At 37.8% G+C, this 19012-nt stretch overlaps 1 pseudogene; it reads right to left on the bottom strand.

Moving 5' to 3' along the window:
* Window positions 1-10572: 10572 nt before the first annotated feature.
* Window positions 10573-16012, bottom strand: LOC147340968 (serine/arginine-rich splicing factor 3-like; annotated as a pseudogene).
* Window positions 16013-19012: the final 3000 nt, after the last annotated feature.

The raw sequence follows: 19012 nt of genomic DNA, 5'->3' as shown, positions 1-19012 counted from the left end.
TGTATGGATGTGAGAGATGGACTGTGAAGAAGGCTGAGTGCCGAAGAATTGATGCTTTTGAACTGTGGTGTTGGAGAAGACTCTTGAGAGTCCCTTGGACTGCTAGGAGAGCCAATCACTCAATTCTGAAGGAGATCAGCCCTGGGATTTCTTTGGAAGGGATGATGCTAAAGCTGAAACTCCAGTACTTTGGCCACCTCATGCGAAGAGTTGACTCATTGGAAAAGACTCTGATGCTGGGAGGGATTGGGGGCAGAAGGAGAAGGGGATCACCGAGGATGAGATGGCTGGACGGCATCACTGACTTGATGGACGTGAGTCTGGGTGAACTCTGGGAGTTGGTGATGGACAGGAAGGCCTGGCATGCTGCGATTCATGGGGTTGCAAAGAGTCGGACATGGCTGAGCGACTGAACTGAACTGAACTGGTTGTTACTGGAGTCAGTAACAATATTATTTGGCACTTTGAAGCCGATACGCAACTAGCAGCAGATATCCTCCACCTCAATCATGACCGTTTGGAGCTTTGCGGGTAACTTGAAGGCAAAGACACTTGGCAAACATAACATTAAAATATTTAATGAATTCACAGTGTGTTCAATGCCATAGCTATGAGGTCAAGTCCTATTTCAAGTATGACTGATAGTGAAGGAGATAAAAAGAAGGAAAAACATACATTTTCACCAAGGTTCACAAGAAAGTGAACTTTATGGAAGTAGTGGTTTTCTTTTGTTTCACTCCCTCCCCCAACATAGTGTCAGTCATCTATATGACTTTGTAGTAAACAAACATCAAAGGCAACTTACTTATATAAGTGAAAATAATTAATTACTACATTTCTCCCATCATCATAAAACATATCACCTCCTATTTTATTCAAAAACTTCTTGTCATTTGATATTCCAGATAGGCCATGACCAGACTTCTAGGGATCCCAAGCCAGCTATTGAAAAGCCTATTGAGCTGGCCAAAACGTTTGTTAGTATTTTTCCATAAAATATTGGAAAAGCCTGGGTGAAAATTTGGGCCAATCCAATAGATGCATCCACTTTTCCTAATATGTAGCCATTTTTTAACAGGCAGAGGTCAATGGTGTTTTAATTAAATGTGAATTAAAGGGAAAAATAAAAGTCTTTAAGCAGATAACTGCCCATTCAAGGCAATCAGTCCTTAAATTATTTCCTTCATTTTTCTAATGCAGGTTTTTTTTTTTTTTTCCTTTCAAATTTTAGCATGGATCAGAATCTTCTAGAAGGCATGTTAAAGCAATTGTTGGCCTTCAATCACATTTTTGATTCAGTTGTTCTGAGATGGGAGCCCAATGATTTACATTAAGTTTTTTTTTTTTTTTTTTAAGTTGAAGTATAGTTGATTTCCCCCTGCCCCTTGGAGAAGGAAATGGCAACCCACTCCAGTATTCTTTTTTTCTTTTTTTATTATTTTTATTAATTTTTTTTTACTTTACAATATTGTATTGGTTTTGCCATACATCAACATGAATCTGCCACAGGTGTACACGTGTTCCCAATCCTGAACCCCCCTCCCACCTCCCTCCCCATACCAACCCTCTGGGTCATCCCAGTGCACCAGCCCCAAGCTTCCTTGCCTGGAGAATTCCATGGACAGAAGAGCCTGGCAGGCTACATTCCATGGGGTTGCAAATAGGCAGACATGACTGAGCAACTTACACTTTCATAGTTGGTTTGCAATGTTTCAGATATACAGCAAAGTGATTCAGTTATATATGTACATATTCTTTTTCAGATTCCTCCCTGTTCTAGGTCATTACAAGATAGATATAGTTTCCTGTACTATACATTAGGTCCTTGTTGTTTATTTTATACATAGTAGTGTGCATATTTTAATCCTAAACTCCTAATTTATTCCTCCCCCACACATTTCCTCTTTGGTAATGATAAGTTTGTTTTCACAGTCTGTGAGTACATTTCTGTTCTGTAAATATAGTAAGTTTCCTACTTATGAACCTTCAAGTTGCAGACTTTCAAAGATGCAAACATGGGTTCCATCAGCGTCAGTCTCCATCAACATCAGGCACGGGTGAAATTGCAGCTTGCAATTTGTCTCCTATTGCTCTTCAATTCTATCATGTTCTACCTCCTCTTCCCCCTCCAGTCAGTAACTCTTCTAGCCTGTTAACTTGAGGCCAGCCCCTGTATGCCAGCTCTTGTAATGTACTACTATAATTTTCATGGCACTGTAAGATTCAAACTTTATTTTTGTGACCATTTTTATGTGTTATTTGTGTGAAAGTATTTTAAGCCTATTACAGTACAGTACAGTACAGTATAGCCAATTGTATTAGTTGGGTACCTAGACTCCCTTTCTTGGACTTACGAACAAGTGGATTTATGAATGTGCTCTTGGAATGGAACTCATTTGTATGTAGGGGACTTACTATAAGTTCATTTGTATCATTTTTTTAGATGTCATATATATAATATCATATGATATTGTCTTTCTTTGTCTGACATATCCCCTTAATATGATAATCTCCAGGTCTATCCAGTTGCTGCAAATGGCATTATTTCATTTTTTATGACTGACTATTATAATTCCATTGCTTCTGTATGTACCATATCTTCTTTATCCACTTATATATCAGTGAATATTTATGTTGCTTCCATGACTTAGCTATTGTAAGCAGCTACACAATGAACATTTGGGGTGCATGTGCCTTTGTGAATTACATTTTTTCTCTGGCTGTATGCCCAGGAGTAGGATTGCTGGATCATATGGTAGCTCTATTTTTAGTTTTTTAAGAGTTTATTTCTTGATTTCTGAAATGAGGATGAAGAACTAGAAGGCATTATCTAAAAGCATACCTTTCCTTTTGGGTAAGATATTCCATGTGTTTACTTATCCTCCTACTGTATTGTGCTTTGCTTCTGAATCTAACCTTTTGTATGTAAACATACCTCAGATCTACACCTGGAGAAGGTAGAAGTGGGACATTCTGAATGATTTTTTCCTCCCATATCCCTTTACTCAAATATTGCTTTCATCTTGATGAACAATAGGAGACTTAGTGGATTATAAAATTCTGTTCCCTGAATCTTCCCTCATGGAATAATTCTCCTCAAACCATTTCCTCTTAGCATCAATCTATAGGTTTTTCTTTTCTTCTTTTCTTGCTTTTAACACTGTTTACACACACACACACAATAAACCTTTTGCTCTGTTGGACTCAAGCTTTTACTTCATTTGTTTTACATACCCAGTTGCAAAGACAATTATTTTGCTCACTATGCCATATAAATACAAACCTCCCTATTTTAGTTATTTATCAGTTTTCTGCTTAGCTTACCAACTAATTTCATATTTTTCTGATTGATACATTAGAATGCAACCACCTGGAGTGTTGAGACCCCATAACAAGCAGAGTTTCTTAACTCTGCATCAACATCAAATCCTGCATCAAACTTTAATCATTTGAAAGAGGTAAATCAGTTCTGCTCTTTTTGCAGCTATGTGAGCATGAAGGAAAATATGCTTTAAGAGCAGCAAGTTATGAAAGGTATTTGTTAAAATCAATTACCACCTGAAATTGATGTAGGTTTACAGTCATGATTTTTATTTCTGGCCATTTATTATATCAGTTCTCTGAAAGAATGGAAGCAATACTATTTAAAAATTTTCAAAGAAAAAATATTCTAAAATTTCTCCTTAATTACCTAAATTTCAGAGTTTTATTTGTTTGTCTGTCTTATTTGTTTTGCCTTTGTAAAAGCACATGTATCTAAATTTAGTGTCGAGTTTCTGTGCCATTTGAAATCATTTGGACAAGGGGGACACTATGAAGGAAGATTCTGATGAAATGAGAGGAGCAGTTGTCAAGGAGGGTTCACATAATTAGACAGTGGTATGGTGTGTGCCACATATGCAGGCATAAGGAGATATAGGAGGAAGAAAAAAACATTTGCATTGATGCTTCCTTCGATTTATTCATGTCAAGCTGCTAACTCTAAGTTGGGAAGACATACACACAGATAAAATCAATTTAGAAACAGAAAATGGATGGCAGATGCATCTTAAAATAGCACATAGGGAACACATGAATATAGAATAAAGAAAAACTTTAGTTAAGGAAAGTATTCTGCAGCCTCTAGTGGTGACTGATGCCAGGTTTACAGAATCATTGGATCAAGCTCCTCTTTTTCTGAGACTGAGTTAAGGATATTACTGAAATATGTCATGGATACTTAAAACATTGCAGCAGATAATAGAGGGAGTGTGATAGGATATAGATGCAGAAACACTGTTTGATACGAAGACAGCTGACATCTTACCCCAAAATGCTGAAAACATGACTTGATGAATAATTCAGTATTACCCATATCTTTGAAAGATGTTGAAGAGTTTTGTTAAAATGCTTGAGCTAGATAGCAGTTCAGTTCAGTTCAGTCGCTCAGTCGTGTCTGACTATTTGCGACCCCATGAATTGCAGCACGCCAGGCCTCCCTGTCCATCACCAACTCCCGGAGTTCATTCAGACTCACGTCCATCGAGTCAGTGATGCCATCCAGCCATCTCATCCTCGGTCGTCCCTCTCCTCCTTCCCCCAATCCCTCCCAGCATCAGAGTCTTTTCCAATGAGTCAACTCTTCACATGAGGTGGCCAAAGTACTGCAGTTTCAGCTTTAGCATCATTCCTTCCAAAGAAATCCCAGGGCTGATCTCCTTCAGAATGGAGTGGTTGGATCTCCTTGCAGTCCAAGGGACTCTCAACAGTCTTCTCCAACACCACAGTTCAAAAGCATCAATTCTTCAGCGCTCAGCTTTCTTCACAGTCTAACTCTCACATCCATACATGACCACAGGAAAAAACATAGCTTTGACTAGACGGACCTTTTTTGGCAAGTAATGTCTCTGCTTTTCAATATGCTATCTAGGTTGGTCATAACTTTTCTTCCAAAGAGTAAGCATCTTTTAATTTCATGGCTGCAGTCACCATCTGCAGTGATTTTGGAGCCCCCCAAATAGTCTGACACTGTTTCCACTGTTTCCCCATCTGTTTCCCATGAAGTGATGGGACCGGATGCCATGATCTTCATTTTCTGAATGTTGCTCTTTAAGCCAACTTTTTCACTCTCCACTTTCACTTTCATCAAGAGGCTTTTTAGTTCCTCTTCAGTTTTTGCCATAAGGGTGGTGTCATCTGCATATCTGAGGTTATTGATATTTCTCCCGGCAATCTTGATTCCAGCTTGTGCTTCTTCCAGTCCAGTGTTTCTCATGATGTACTCTGTATATAAGTTAAATAAGCAGGGTGATAATATACAGCCTTGATGTACTCCTTTTTCTATTTGGAACCACTCTTTTGTTCCATACATACATACACATATACCTATCTTCTTTTTCAGATTGTCTTCCATTATAGGTTATTCCAAAATATTTAGTATAGTTCTCTGTGCTGTACAGTAGGCCTTTGTTGTTTATTTAATATATAGTAGTGTATACATAGCCCTGAACTCCTAATATCCCTCCTCCCCAATCTATCCTCTTTGGTAACCACAAGTTTGTATACTATATCTGTGGGTCTATTTTTGTTTTGTAATAAGCTCATTTGTATGATTTTTTTTATTTATCATTTAAGTGATATCATATGATATTTGCCTTTCTCTGTTTGGCTTATTTATGATAATTTCTGGGTCCTTCCATCTTGCTGCAAATGGTATTATTTCATTCTTTTTTATGTTGAGTAATATTCTGTAATATGTATATACCACATCTCATTTATTTTCAATAGAAGATTTTACTAAATTAGTATCTATTAGATGGGTAAAGGAAGTAATGGAGAAATATATGGAGAGCAACACATGAGGTAGTATGTGCAACCCCACAGAAGACAGCCCACCAGGCTCCCCTGTCCCTGGGATTCTCCAGGCAAGAACACTGGAGTGGGTTGCCATTTCCTTCTCCAATGCATGAAAGTGAAAAGTGAAACTGAAGTCACTCAATCGTGTCCAACCCTCAGCAACCCCATGGACTGCAGCCTTCCAAGCTCCTCTGTCCATGGGATTTTCCAGGCAAGAGTACTGGAGTGGGGTGCCATTGCCTTCTCCAATTATTTCATTCTTTTTCATGTTGAGTAATATTCTGTAACATGTATATACCACATCTTTATTTTCAATAGAAGATTTTACTAAATTAGTATCTATTAAATGGGTAAAGGAAGTATTGGAGAAATATATGGAGAGCAACACATGAGGTAGTATGCATACACACACATGCAGACAAAAGTCATTTAATATTGTGGCTCCTTGGCATGCCATTTAAGATCAAGCACCATTTTGACCTTTTGCTTCCCTTCCCTTCCAATCTCATTTTTCACAATCCTGCCAATCCTAAACCTTCTCAGTTTAGGCAATATTTTAATCATAAAACAGAATTATTAGGTTCTAATTTTGCTTTTCTGTTTTGTTATTGTAGCTTTGTTTTAATTCCTTGAGACTAAAGTTTGTGATCTATTCCTTCTTCATATGCTTAAACTCGTCAGATATTAAAAGAAACAACAAACCTCCTAAAATAGCAGGTTGAAAGCTTTAGTTGTACTCCTACAATACATTTAAGATATAATATTGAAGTTTTCAAAAAATGCATTGAAAATCAATGTATCTTTAGGGCTTCAGAACCTTGTATCATAAGGAGAGAACAATTTGGAAGGACATTTTAGCAGCGTGTTCTGTCGTCTGGCTATCTCTTGAACTGGAATAAGTATTTCTGATAATTTAAACATGACAATTGTAGTATAAATAGTTAATTAATTTTCTTTCTCAGCTACTACTATGAAAATAAGACAAAAATTCCAATGAGATAGAACTATGCACAACTAGAATGACTAAATTAAAAAGACTGGAAATGGCAAGTTTTGGCAGGAATGTGTAGTAATTAGAGTCCTTCTTCCCTGCTACTGTGAGTGAAAAATGGTACATCCACTGTAATAAACACGTAGGCAGTTTCTTAAATTGTTAGCCATACACCTATCATATGATCTAGCCATTGCACTCCTAGGTAATTACACAAGAGAAAAATATATGTCTATTCCAAGACCTTATATGAATGTTCATAGCAGTATTATTCATAATAGCCATAAATTAGAAACAGCTCAGCTGTCCATCAATAGGTAATGGATAATGGATTAATAGAATTGAGTTATATACATACAATATACTACTTGTCAGCAATAACATGCAATGATATTAATGAATCTTAAAAGAATTATGCTATGACACAAGCTAGACAAATGACTGCATAATGTATGACTCTATATATGAGATTCTAGAAAAAGCAAAATTATAGAAACAAACAAAAAAAAATAGCTGAGTAGCTTCCAGAACCTAGAAATTTACTACAAAGAAGCATAAGGAAACTTTCTGGGATAATGGACATAGTTTATAGCTTGATTATGATTTTGATTATATGACTGCATACATTTGTCAAAACTCATTGAAATGTGCATTTTTAAGGAGCAAATTATATTTTAAATAAATTATACCTCAAGGATTAAAAAGTAGACAATAGCTTTGGATTGTGTATTTTCTTACTAAGATAGTAAAAAATCAGATTGTAGTCTCTAATAATGCTATAGAATGTGGGGTGAAGTAAACCTGTGACAATTAACCTGATAATAAACAATGCTGCTTTTTGTTCTTCTTATCCCCTAGTAATAAGTCAGGTAGTCAAATAGTTAAGGACTCACCTCCAGTTTCCAGTTAGGATGTTTGGTAAGCAGTGGTTTTGCTGTAGATTTCAAGAAAGACCCATTAAGAAAGAGATCAAGGAAATTGGTATGAGGTGGAATTACATTGTATCAGTAATAGTGTGTGCTTTTTTTTAAAAAAAACAAATATGGGCTTAACTGCTTATTAATCAATTTAGTGGATCATGGCAATTTGTTTTCATTTTTAAATAGAATAAAGGAGAATTGAAGATGTAAGAGTACATCTCAAGTAATAAGTATTATTTTGAACTTTTGGCTTATGTGTTTGTGTGTTTATACATATGTATGTATGTGTATATATATATATATATATATATATATATATATATATATGTAGCCAAGCAGGACCCTATGAGGTCTTCCCAGAATAGACCTCCATCCATGCCCTTTGCCTGCCTTTTGTATGTAGAAAAACTTCAAAGAATAAATTTAATCAGAGAAATGAGAAAATGCAGAAAGAAAGGAAAACAGTCAAGCAAGAAAAAAATAATAATACTTTAGCCATTAAAACGTTAAGGACCCTTAGTTCTCCTCAAGGACTGTCTCAGATTATTCTGAAATGGCCAGGTCTGCATTCTTCATGACCATAAACTATATGGTGTGCTTTTATGAGGTGCTAATGAGGCAAGGAGAATTTACATCCACGAACTCATTTGTATTCTATTTGGGCTTAGATAACTAGGGACTAGTACAGACTTTGCAGCACTTCCTAAATATCTGCTGGTTAAAACTCAGAGTTAATGAGCTTATAAGGACTAACCTAAAGACTTATGACCAGCTGCATGGTGTGATATGAAAGGCATCATGTTAAACATTATTCCCCCTCAAAAGTCTTCTTTTGAAGTGCAATTATTTTTGAGGAGACTACTAAGAATATTTGATAAAGAGAACTTTATTGGTAATTATTAATATATTTGATGCTTTCTTTTTCTGGAATAGAAAAGCAGTAAGTGTAGCAGGAAGGCACTTGATATCTAAGACAAATAAAAAGTCTGGCAAATATTTTTAAAATGGTAAGATGGGCTATGGCTTCCCAGGTGGCTCAGTGCATAAAGAATCCACCTGTAATGCAGTAAACAGGAGATGCAGGTTTGATCCCTAGATCAGGAAGATCACCTGGAGGAGGGCATGGCAACCCACTCCTGTATTCTTGCTTGGAGCATCTTATGGATAGAGGAGCCTGGAGGGCAACAATCCATGGGGTTGCAAAGAGTTGGACATGACTGAAAAGACTGAGCATGCACAAGAAGGGCTCTATCAAATTTCACTATCACATAATTTATTTTTTTTATACAGATCCAGTTCTAGAGAACTGTTCAATTTATTTTCCTGATGACCAAGTGATCTTTTCTGTGACTCATAGTCATACCAACCAGCTATCTTTAAGCAAACATATCTGTTTTTGATTACAAGGGGAATTGGGCACAAGTAGATTATCCATGTACCTCTATCCAACCTCCATCCCACTCATCCAACTGGAAATATTCTGAACCATCTATGACATCTGTATCTCTATCTCTATCTCTGTCTATCTACCTATGAATAGCAACACATTCCCATTACAGTTGGAAAATGAGCTTCCTAACAATTAAACACTGAGTTGGGTCAAATTTTTCTAATGACATCCAAATGTGTTCTATAACTTCATTCTTTCACTCTATTATTTGAGATAAATGAAAATAAACACTACTGGCATGGAATAAGAATTGTTTGAGATTCTAGTCAAACAAACAACACTTTGGCTGTTTCTGGCTTATCTTATTATAACAAGGCCAATTCAATTTTTGAAAATTGTATATTATTGGATAGAGTTGGTGTTTATCTCCTGAGTTAAAAGTAAGCATTATGATGTGTTCCTCTCGATGTCCCTATCTCTAAATGACTTTAAGATAACCAATTTCACTGATTCCATGGTATTACGCTAGCTAAGAGATGGCAACCCGTTTTCCTAAAGTATAAGCTCCTTTAAGGCAAGGAGTAGATCTCTGTCTTCTTTGAATTATCAGTGCCAAGTACAGTGTCTGGCACTGTGAAAGGGAACAGGAAATATTTTTATTTACTTTTGTAACCAAAACTTTAATCCCAAGAATTCTCACAAAGCATATTACAAATGACAGCATGAAAAAAATATTGCACAGTAACTCAGAGTTCTGCTCTATAATATACCTTTAAATTCGCAGGACGTTTGGTAACTTGAGTAGTCTCAAATGCTTAAATAAAGAATGTCACAAAGAGCTGTGTATTCATATACAGCAATCACAGAAGGAACTTAAGACCTAAAGCAAACTAGCTTTCTAAAAACTTCTTAGATTCTACACCAACGGGACAACCTTTGATCCAGTGAAAAGACTAGTAGAATTTTTCAACCTCTAACCTAGCTTAAGGGTGCAGTTTTAATTTTTACCTGCTGGCTCTGTGTTCACAGCAGCTTTTAAAGACTGCTTGCTTCACTGAAGCTGCATACCATATCCCAGCTATCAAAAAGTCTCACAATTTTTGCTACTTTTTGTTTCCATAATATTAAGCATCACACTTTAGCTGAGTTGGAGATAGAGGTTTATTATCACTTTATGCCAGGCTAAAATTCTAAGACACTTCAATTTTGCTTAAGGATATGTTGTAAAGTAACAGTTCTTGATATTATATGCCTCATATGATCCATTTCAAACCATAGAGAATTATACCTTGATGTGTCACTGTTCCAACAGACAAACACATGTGAACAGCTAATTTTTTTTAAATGCACCAAACCTGTGATGTCTCAAACAAAAGTTGGATTTTCTGTCAAATTAAGTTATTTCCTATACACCACTCCTCTTGAAAACTGGTCTTCTATCTCTTTTCATTTGACCTAGATTGGCTACAAGACCTAGAGAAAGATTGGGATGGCTTATGAATTCTCTTCTGGGACAGTGATCTCTCTATTTTTTAATTAATTAATTAATTTTAATCGGAGGCTAATTACTTTACAATATTGTAGTGGTTTTAGCCAAACATTGACATGAATCAGCCATGGGTGCACATGTGTCCCCATCCTGAATGCTCTCTCACATGCCTCCACATTCCATCCCTCAGGGTTGTCCCAGTGCACCAGCTTTGAGTGCCCTATTTCATGCATTGACCTTAGACTAGTGATCTATTTCACATTGGTAATATTATATGTTGCAATGCTATTCTCTCAAATCATCCCATCCTTGCCTTCTCCCACTGAGTCCAAAAGTCTGCTCTTTATATCTATGTCTCTTTTGCTGTCTCACATATAGAGTATTTGTTGCCATCTTTCTAAATTCCATATATATACATTAATATGCTGTATTGGTGTTTTTCTTTCTGACTTATTTCACTCTGGATAATAGGCTCCAGTTTCATTGACCTCATTAGAACTGATTCAAATGCATTCTTTTTAATAGCTGAGAAAATTCCATTGTGTATATATACCACAGCATTCTTTTTTCTCTTTTCATTTCATTTATTTATTTTTATTTTAAATAAAGTAATTAGCCTCTAATTAAAATAAATAAATTTAAATTTAACAAAAAATCATTTGTTCCTTATCTGAAATTCACATTTAAATTTATTTATTTTACTAGGAGGCTAATTACTTTGCAACAAACAGTGTCAGACTTTATTTTTCTGGGCTCCAAAATCACTGCAGATGGTGACTGCAGCCATGAAATTAAAAGACACTTACTCCTTGGAAGGAAAGTTATGACCAACCTAGATAGCATATTCAAAAGCAGAGACATTACTTTGCCAACAAAGGTGCGTCTAGTCAAGGCTATGGTTTTTCCTGTGGTCATGTATGGATGTGAGAGTTGGACTGTGAAGAAGGCTGAGCGCCAAAGAATTGATGCTTTTGAACTGTGGTGTTGGAGAAGACTCTTGAGAGTCCCTTGGACTGCAAGGAGATCCAACCAGTCCATTCTGAAGGAGATCAGCCCTGGGATTACTTTGGAAGGAATGATGCTAAAGCTGATACTGCAGTACTTTGCCACCTCATGCGAAAAGTTGACTCATTGGAAAAGACTCTGATGCTGGAAGGGATTGGGGGCAGGAGGAGAAGGTGACGACAGAGGATGAGATGGCTGGATGGCATCACTGACTCAATGGACGTGAGTCTGAGTGAACTCTGGGAGTTGGTGATGGACAGGGAGGCCTGGCATGCTGTGATTCATGGGGTCGCAAAGAGTCGGACACGACTGAGCAACTGATCTGATCTGATTGTATTGGTTTTGCCATACATCAACAGGAATCCACCACGGGTGTACATGTGGTCCCCATCCTGAACACCCCTCCCACCTCCCTCCCCATACCATCCCTCTGGGTCATCCCAGTGCACCAGCCCCAAGCATCCTGTATCCTGCATCGAACCTGAACTGGTGATTCATTTTTTATATGGTATTATACATATTTCAATGCCATTCTCCCAAATCATCCCACTCTCTCCCTCTCCCACAGAGGCCAAAACACTGTTATATACATCTGTGTCTCTTTTGCTGTCTCGCATACAGGGTTATCATTACCAGCTTTCTAAATTCCATATATATGTGTTAGTATACTGTGTTGGTGTTTTTCTTTCTGGGTTACTTCACTCTGTATAATATGCTCCAGTTTCATCCACCTCATTATAACTGACTCAAATGTATTCTTTTTAATGGCTGAGTAATACTACATTGTGTATATGTACCACAGCTTTCTTAACCATTCGTCTGCTGATGGACATCTAGGTTGCTTCCATGTCCTGGCTATTATAAACAGTGCTGCGATGAACATTGAGGTACACGTGTCTCTTTCAATTCTGGTTTCCTCGGTGTGTATGCCCAGCAGTGGGATTTCTGGGTCATAAGGCAGTTCTATTTCCAGATAGGAATCTCCACACTGTTCTCCGTAGTAGCTGTACTAGTTTGCATTCCCACCAACAGTGTAAGAGGGTAAGAGGTTTCCCTTTTCTCCACACCCTCTCCAGCATTTATTTCTTGTAGACTTTTGGATAGCAGCCATTCTGACTGCCGTGAAATGGTACCTCATTGTGGTTTTGATTTGCATGTCTCTGATAATGAGTGATGTTGAGCATCTTTCCATGTGTTTGTTAGCCATCTGTATGTCTTTGGAGAAATGTCTGTTTAGTTCTTTGGCCCATTTTTTGATTGGGTCGTTTATTTTTCTGGAATTGAGCTGCAGGAGTTGCTTGTATATTTTTGAGATTAATTATTTGTCCTTTGCTTCATTTGCTATTATTTTCTCCCATTCTGAAGGCTGTCTTTTCACCTTGCTTATAGTTCCTTTGTTGTGTAGAAGCTTTTAATTTTAGCTAGGTCCCATTTGTTTATTTTTGCTTTTATTTCCAATATTCTGGGACGTGCGTCATAGAGGATCCTGCTGTGATTTATGTTGGAGTGTTTTGCCTATGTTCTCCTCTAGGAGTTTTACAGTTTCTGGTGTTACATTTAGATCTTTAATCCATTTTGAGTTTATTTTTGTGTATGGTGTTAGGAAGTGTTCTAGTTTCATTCTTTTACAAACGGTTGACCAATTTTCCCAGCACCACTTGTTAAAGAGACTGTCTTTTCTCCATTGTATATTTTGCCTCCTTTGTCAAAGATAAGGTGTCCATAGGTGCGTGGGTTTATCTCTGGGCTTTCTATTTTGTTCCATTGATCCATATTTCTGTCTTTGTGCCAGTACCATAGTGTCTTGATGACTGTGCCTTTGTAGTAGAGCCTGAAGTCAGGCAGGTTGATTCCTCCAGTTCCATTCTCCTTTCTCTAGATTGCTTTGGCTATTCAAGGTTTTTTGTATTTCCATACAAATTCTGAAATTGTTTGTTCTAGCTCTGTGAAAAATACCATTGGTATCTTGATGGGGATTGCATTGAATCTGTAGATTGCTTTGGGTAGTATGCTCATTTCCACTATATTACTTCTTCTGATCCATGAACATGGTATATTTCTCCACCTATTAATGTCCTCTTTGATTTCTTTCACCAGTGTTTTATAGTTTTCTATAAATAGGTCTTTAGTTTCTTTAGGTAGATATATTCCTAAGTATTTTATTCTTTTCTTTGCAATGGTGAATGGAATTGTTTCCTTAATTTCTCTTTCTATTTTCTCATTATTATTGTATAGGAATGCAAGGGATTTCTGTGTGTTGATTTTATATCCCGCAACTTTACTATATTCATTGATTAGCTCTAGTAATCTTCTGGTGGAGTCTTTAGGGTTTTCTATGTAGAGGATCATGTCATCTGCAAATAGTGAGAGTTTTACTTCTTCTTTTCCAATTTGGATTCCTTTTATTTCTTTTTCTGCTCTGATTGCTGTTGTCAAAACTATGTTGAATAGCAGTGGTGAAAGTGGGCACCCTTGTTTTGTTCTTGACTTTAGGGGAAATGCTTTCATTTTTTCACCATTGAGGATAAAATTTGCTGTAGGTTTGTCATATATAGTTTTTATTATGTTGAGGTATGTTCCTTCTATTCCTACTTTCTGCAGAGTTTTTATCATAAATAGATGTTGAATTTTGTCAAAGACTTTCTCTGCATCTATTGAAATAATCATATGGCTTTTATTTTTCAATTTGTTAATGTAGTGTATCACATTAATTTATTTACGGATATTGAAGAATCCTTGCATCCCTGGGATAAAGCCCACTTGGTCATGGTGTATGATCTTTTTAATGTGTTGTTGGATTCTGATTGTTAGAATTTTATTAAGAATTTTTGCATCTATGTTCATCAGTGATATTGGCGTATAGTTTTCTTTTTTGTGTACCACAGCTTTCTTATCCATTTGTCTGCAGATGGACATCTAGGTTGCTTCCATGTCCTAGCTATTGTAAACAGTGCTGCAGTGAGTATTGGCGTACACGTGTCTCTTTCAATTCCCATTTCCTTGGTGTGTATGCCAAGCAGTGGGATTGCTGGGTCATATGGCAGTTCTATTTCCAGTTTTTTAAGGAATCTCTATACTGTTCTCCATAGTGGTTGTACTAGTTTGCATTCCCAACAACAGTGTAAGAGGGTTCCCTTTTCTCTGCACCCTCTCCAGCATTTATCGTGTGTAGACTTTTTGATAGCAACTATTCTGACTGGGGTGAGATGGTACTTCATTGTGGTTTTGATTTGCATTTCTCTGATAACGCATGGTGTTGAGCATCTTTTCGTGTGTTTGTTAGCTATCTGTATGTCTTCTTTGGAGAAAGGTCTGTTTAGTTCTTTGGCCCACTTTTTGATTGGGCCATTTATTTTTCTGGAATTGAGCTGCATGTGCTTCTTGCATATTTTTGAAATTAATTCTTTTTCAGTTGCTTCACTTACTATTATTTTCTCCTATTCTGAAGGCTGTCTTTTCACATTGCTTATAGTTTCCTTTGTTGTGCAAAGACTTTTAAGTTTAATTAGGTCCCATTTGTTTATTTTTGCTTTTATTTCCATTACTCTGGGAGGAGGATCATAGAGGACCCTGCTGTAATTTATATCAGAGAGTGTTTTGCCTATGTCCTCTCTAGGATTTTTATGGTTTCTGGTCTTATATTTAGATCTTTAATCCATTTTAAGTTTATTTTCATGTATGGTGTTAGAAAGTGTTCTAGTTTCATTCTTTTACAAGTGGCTGACCAGTTTTCCCAGCACCATTTGTTAAAGAGATTGTCTTTTCTCTGTTGTATATTCTTGCCTTCTTTGTCAAAGATAAGGTATCCACAGGTGTGTGGATTTTTCTCTGGGCTTTCTATTTTATTCCATTGATCTATATTTCTGTCTTTGTGCCAGTACCATACTGTCTTGATGACTGTATCTCTCTCTTATCCCATCTCTAGAAAAGGATCTGCTCCAGCAGTGGGAGAAGCTTCTCCATCTTGGAGATCTGTGTCCAAGGTGGAGGACTCCTCCTCTGATAATAATCTCAAAGGTGGTGACCCTAAGAAGGAGGTAGGCCATGATTTTGACTCCTCTTTCCACCATTCGACAGTTATACTTCACTGGGCAGCCACACAGTTTTCCCCCATCTAGTTCTCAGACAGCATCAGCTACATCGTGGGGATCTTCAAACTCACCAAAAGCAAAGCTGGGAGGGTTCCAAGCAACCCAGACCCTTCAGAGTGGACGATAATTGTCAAAAGCTCGCTCCAATTCAGACTCGTTACCTTTTTTTCCAGGATTACCTACATAAACTTTACAGTCCAATGGATAGGAATCATGATACATTTAGAGATCTTAGGTTAGAAATGCGGAGGTACAAATCCATACAACCTAAGCTAACTTTTCCCAGTTTGTTCCCTTCCACCTGGCACTCCAGGATCCTCTCACACGCCCAACATCCACGAAATGTCGAACCAACTCCTCCTTGCCCTTATTTATATGTTATACATACAGGAGTCACATGATCTGATGGGCTCACCCAGTGAGAGGTGGAGGAGGTCGAGACATAATGACTGCAAGTGCTGTGAAAACTGAGGTTGCTAGGAGCATTCTCTGGTCATACCTCCTTGCCTGTGGAGATGGGTGGTGTCAGGCTTCTGGTTAGGCCTTCTGTTAGGCCCAGAGCTCCCTCAGGGTTAATCCCCACTTGATGACGTCCAAGTTCAGAAATCTTTTTAAATTAACTGCTTCAACTGTTTTATATGAGCTTACAGATGGAGGAAGGGATAAACGGGAATGATCATATATAAAAAATGAGTTAGAGCCAGGAAAGTAGTTTTTGATTAAAAACGTCAGGGAAAAGAGGGCTCTTTTAATTCTTAAGTCACCCACACACATACACAAGACACACATCTAAGAAAAACAAAAAGAGAGAGAGAAAGGAGGGCTATGCATGGTTAATTTACTTCATCAGTACAAGCTGAAATGTAAGCACAGCACAAGTTGAAGTGCACTGTTTTTCAAGAAGCTCTGTGACAAGATGTTGAAATGGAACATGCAATAATGGTAAAAAACAAATGTCAGGGTCATTCAACTGTGCTGCCTTCTCAGCAAGTGGCAGGCCAAGAGAGAGCACTTGAGTCCAGTGTTGCTGGCAGTGACAGAGGAGACCCAGTTTATTGCTATTTATTGTGCAGGCAGTAACGATGATGCTGGATGATTCACTCATGCTGTGGACAGAGAATGGGCTTAGGGAAAGGAGAGGTGGTGTGTTGTGTGTGTATTTCCCATAAGACAATACCACCCCCGCACACTGAATTAATATAGATGTTTTACTTTTCTCTAAACCTAAAGGCAGTTTGGTTCCTTCTTTACTTTTCTCCCAAAGACAGACAGATAGACAAACAAAAAGTGCAACAATCCCCACCCCAATACCTACAAAATGAGTAACTATATCTGGACTTGTGCCTTTCAAGATGTCTCACAAATTGATTGCTCAAAAAGATGAGTTCTAACTGTGAGGCTGCAGAGAGATGTGGCCTTGAATTCCTAATGAGAAAATGCTGCAGTCTTCTTTCAGGAAAAACCTGCCTTGTATGCAGAATGAGGATCAGCAGCCTTTTCTTGTTCAAGTTCCCTACAGAAAGCAATTGAAAGTGAGGGAAGAGGAGCAATCAGTGTTAAGGGGTTTAGAAAGCAATTAACTCTTTCAGGTCCCAGAAACCTTAAAGCCTAATGTCTGATAATAATAGCTCTTTTGCTGTTGGCTCCTGGGCACAAAAGCCTTTCTGTGTCCCCCGTTTCTTATTTTCAAGAAATAGGCTTCATTCAGCCTATATGACCTTCCCTAAATCTCAAAGGGTAGGTTCAAACAGTTGCTAATCATGGGAGGGTGGGGATGGGCAACAAGAGAGGAGCAGTAAATAAACAATAGTGCAACCTTGGGGCAGGGTCCTGATTCCCTTTGAAGGGATTCACATAATAATATCTTTGAGCTATTTTGCAGATACTGAAACTGTGTGCTGCCCAAAAACACAGACCCCAGACCAGTTGGAACCAGGTTGATAATGCTGACTATTAATTACCATACCACCAGCAATCAAAAGAATATCCATGAGCTGATCATGCCCTCCTCTCTGAACCATTAGTATAAAGCTCCTCACTAACCCCTCCGGGTCAAGACACACAGTTTTGAGGGCATTAGATCACTGTGGTCCCCTTTGCCTAGCAAAGCAATCAGTTCAGTTCGGTTGCTCAGTCGGGTCCAACTCTTTGCAACCCCATGAATCGCAGCATGCCAGGCCTCCCTGTCCATCACCAACTCCCAGAGTTCACTCAGACTCACATCCATCAAGTCAGTGATGCCATCCAGCCATCTCATCCTCTGTCATCCCCTTATCCTCCTGCCCCCAATCCCTCCCAGCATCACAGTCTTTTCCAATGAGTCAACTCTTCGCATGAGGTGGCCAAAGTACTGGAGTTTCAGCTTTAGCATCATTCCTTCCAAAGAAATCCCAGGGCTGATCTCCTTCAGAATGGACTGGTTGGATCTCCTTGCAGTCCAAGGGACTCTCAAGAGTCTTCTCCAACAGCAGAGTTCAAAAGCATCAGTTCTTCAGTGCTCAGCCTTCTTCATAGTCCAACTCTCACATCCATACATGACCACAGGAAAAACCATAGCCTTGACTAGATGCACCTTTGTTGGCAAAGTAATGTCTCTGCTTTTGAATATGCTATCTAGGTTGGTCATAACTTTCCTTCCAATGAGTAAGTGTCTTTTAATTTCATGGCTGCAGTCACCATCTGCAGTGATTTTGGAGCCCCAAAAAATAAAGTCTGACACTGTTTCCACTGTTTCTCCATCTATTTACCATATAGTGATGGGACCGGATGCCATGATCTTCGTTTTATGAATGTGAGCTTTAAGCCAACCTTTTCACTGTCCTCTTTCACTTTCATCAAGAGGCTTTTTAGTTCCTCTTCACTTTCTGCCATAAGGGTAGTGTCATCTGCATATCTGAGGTTATTGATATTTCTCCCGGCAATCTTGATTCCAGCTTGTGTTTCTTCCAGCCCAGTGTTGCTCATGATGTTCTCTGCATATAAGTTAAATAAGCAGGGTGACAATATACAGCCTTGATGTACTCCTTTTCCTATTTGGAACCAGTCTGTTATATTTTTTAGAGACTCTTATTTACCAACTTTTTTTTTTTTACTGTTTTATACTGGTATAAACATTTATATGATGCTATTAATATGAATGTTTTTCAAAAATTCATAGCTATTTATAAAAACTTAAAAAACATTTTGTAGTAATGTTTTCTTGGACTCCAAAATCACTGCAAATGGTGACTGCAGCCATGAAATTAAAAGGTGCCTGCTCCTTGGAATAAAAGCTATGACCAACCTAGACAG

The sequence above is a fragment of the Bos grunniens genome, chromosome X, assembly GCF_055505025.1.
Source record: "Bos grunniens cultivar Pamir isolate PY7600 chromosome X, Bosgru_T2T1.0, whole genome shotgun sequence".
Taxonomy (NCBI): domain Eukaryota; kingdom Metazoa; phylum Chordata; class Mammalia; order Artiodactyla; family Bovidae; genus Bos; species Bos grunniens.
The sequence above is the reverse complement of the archived record's forward strand: the minus strand, read 5'-3'. Positions and strand labels throughout refer to the sequence as shown.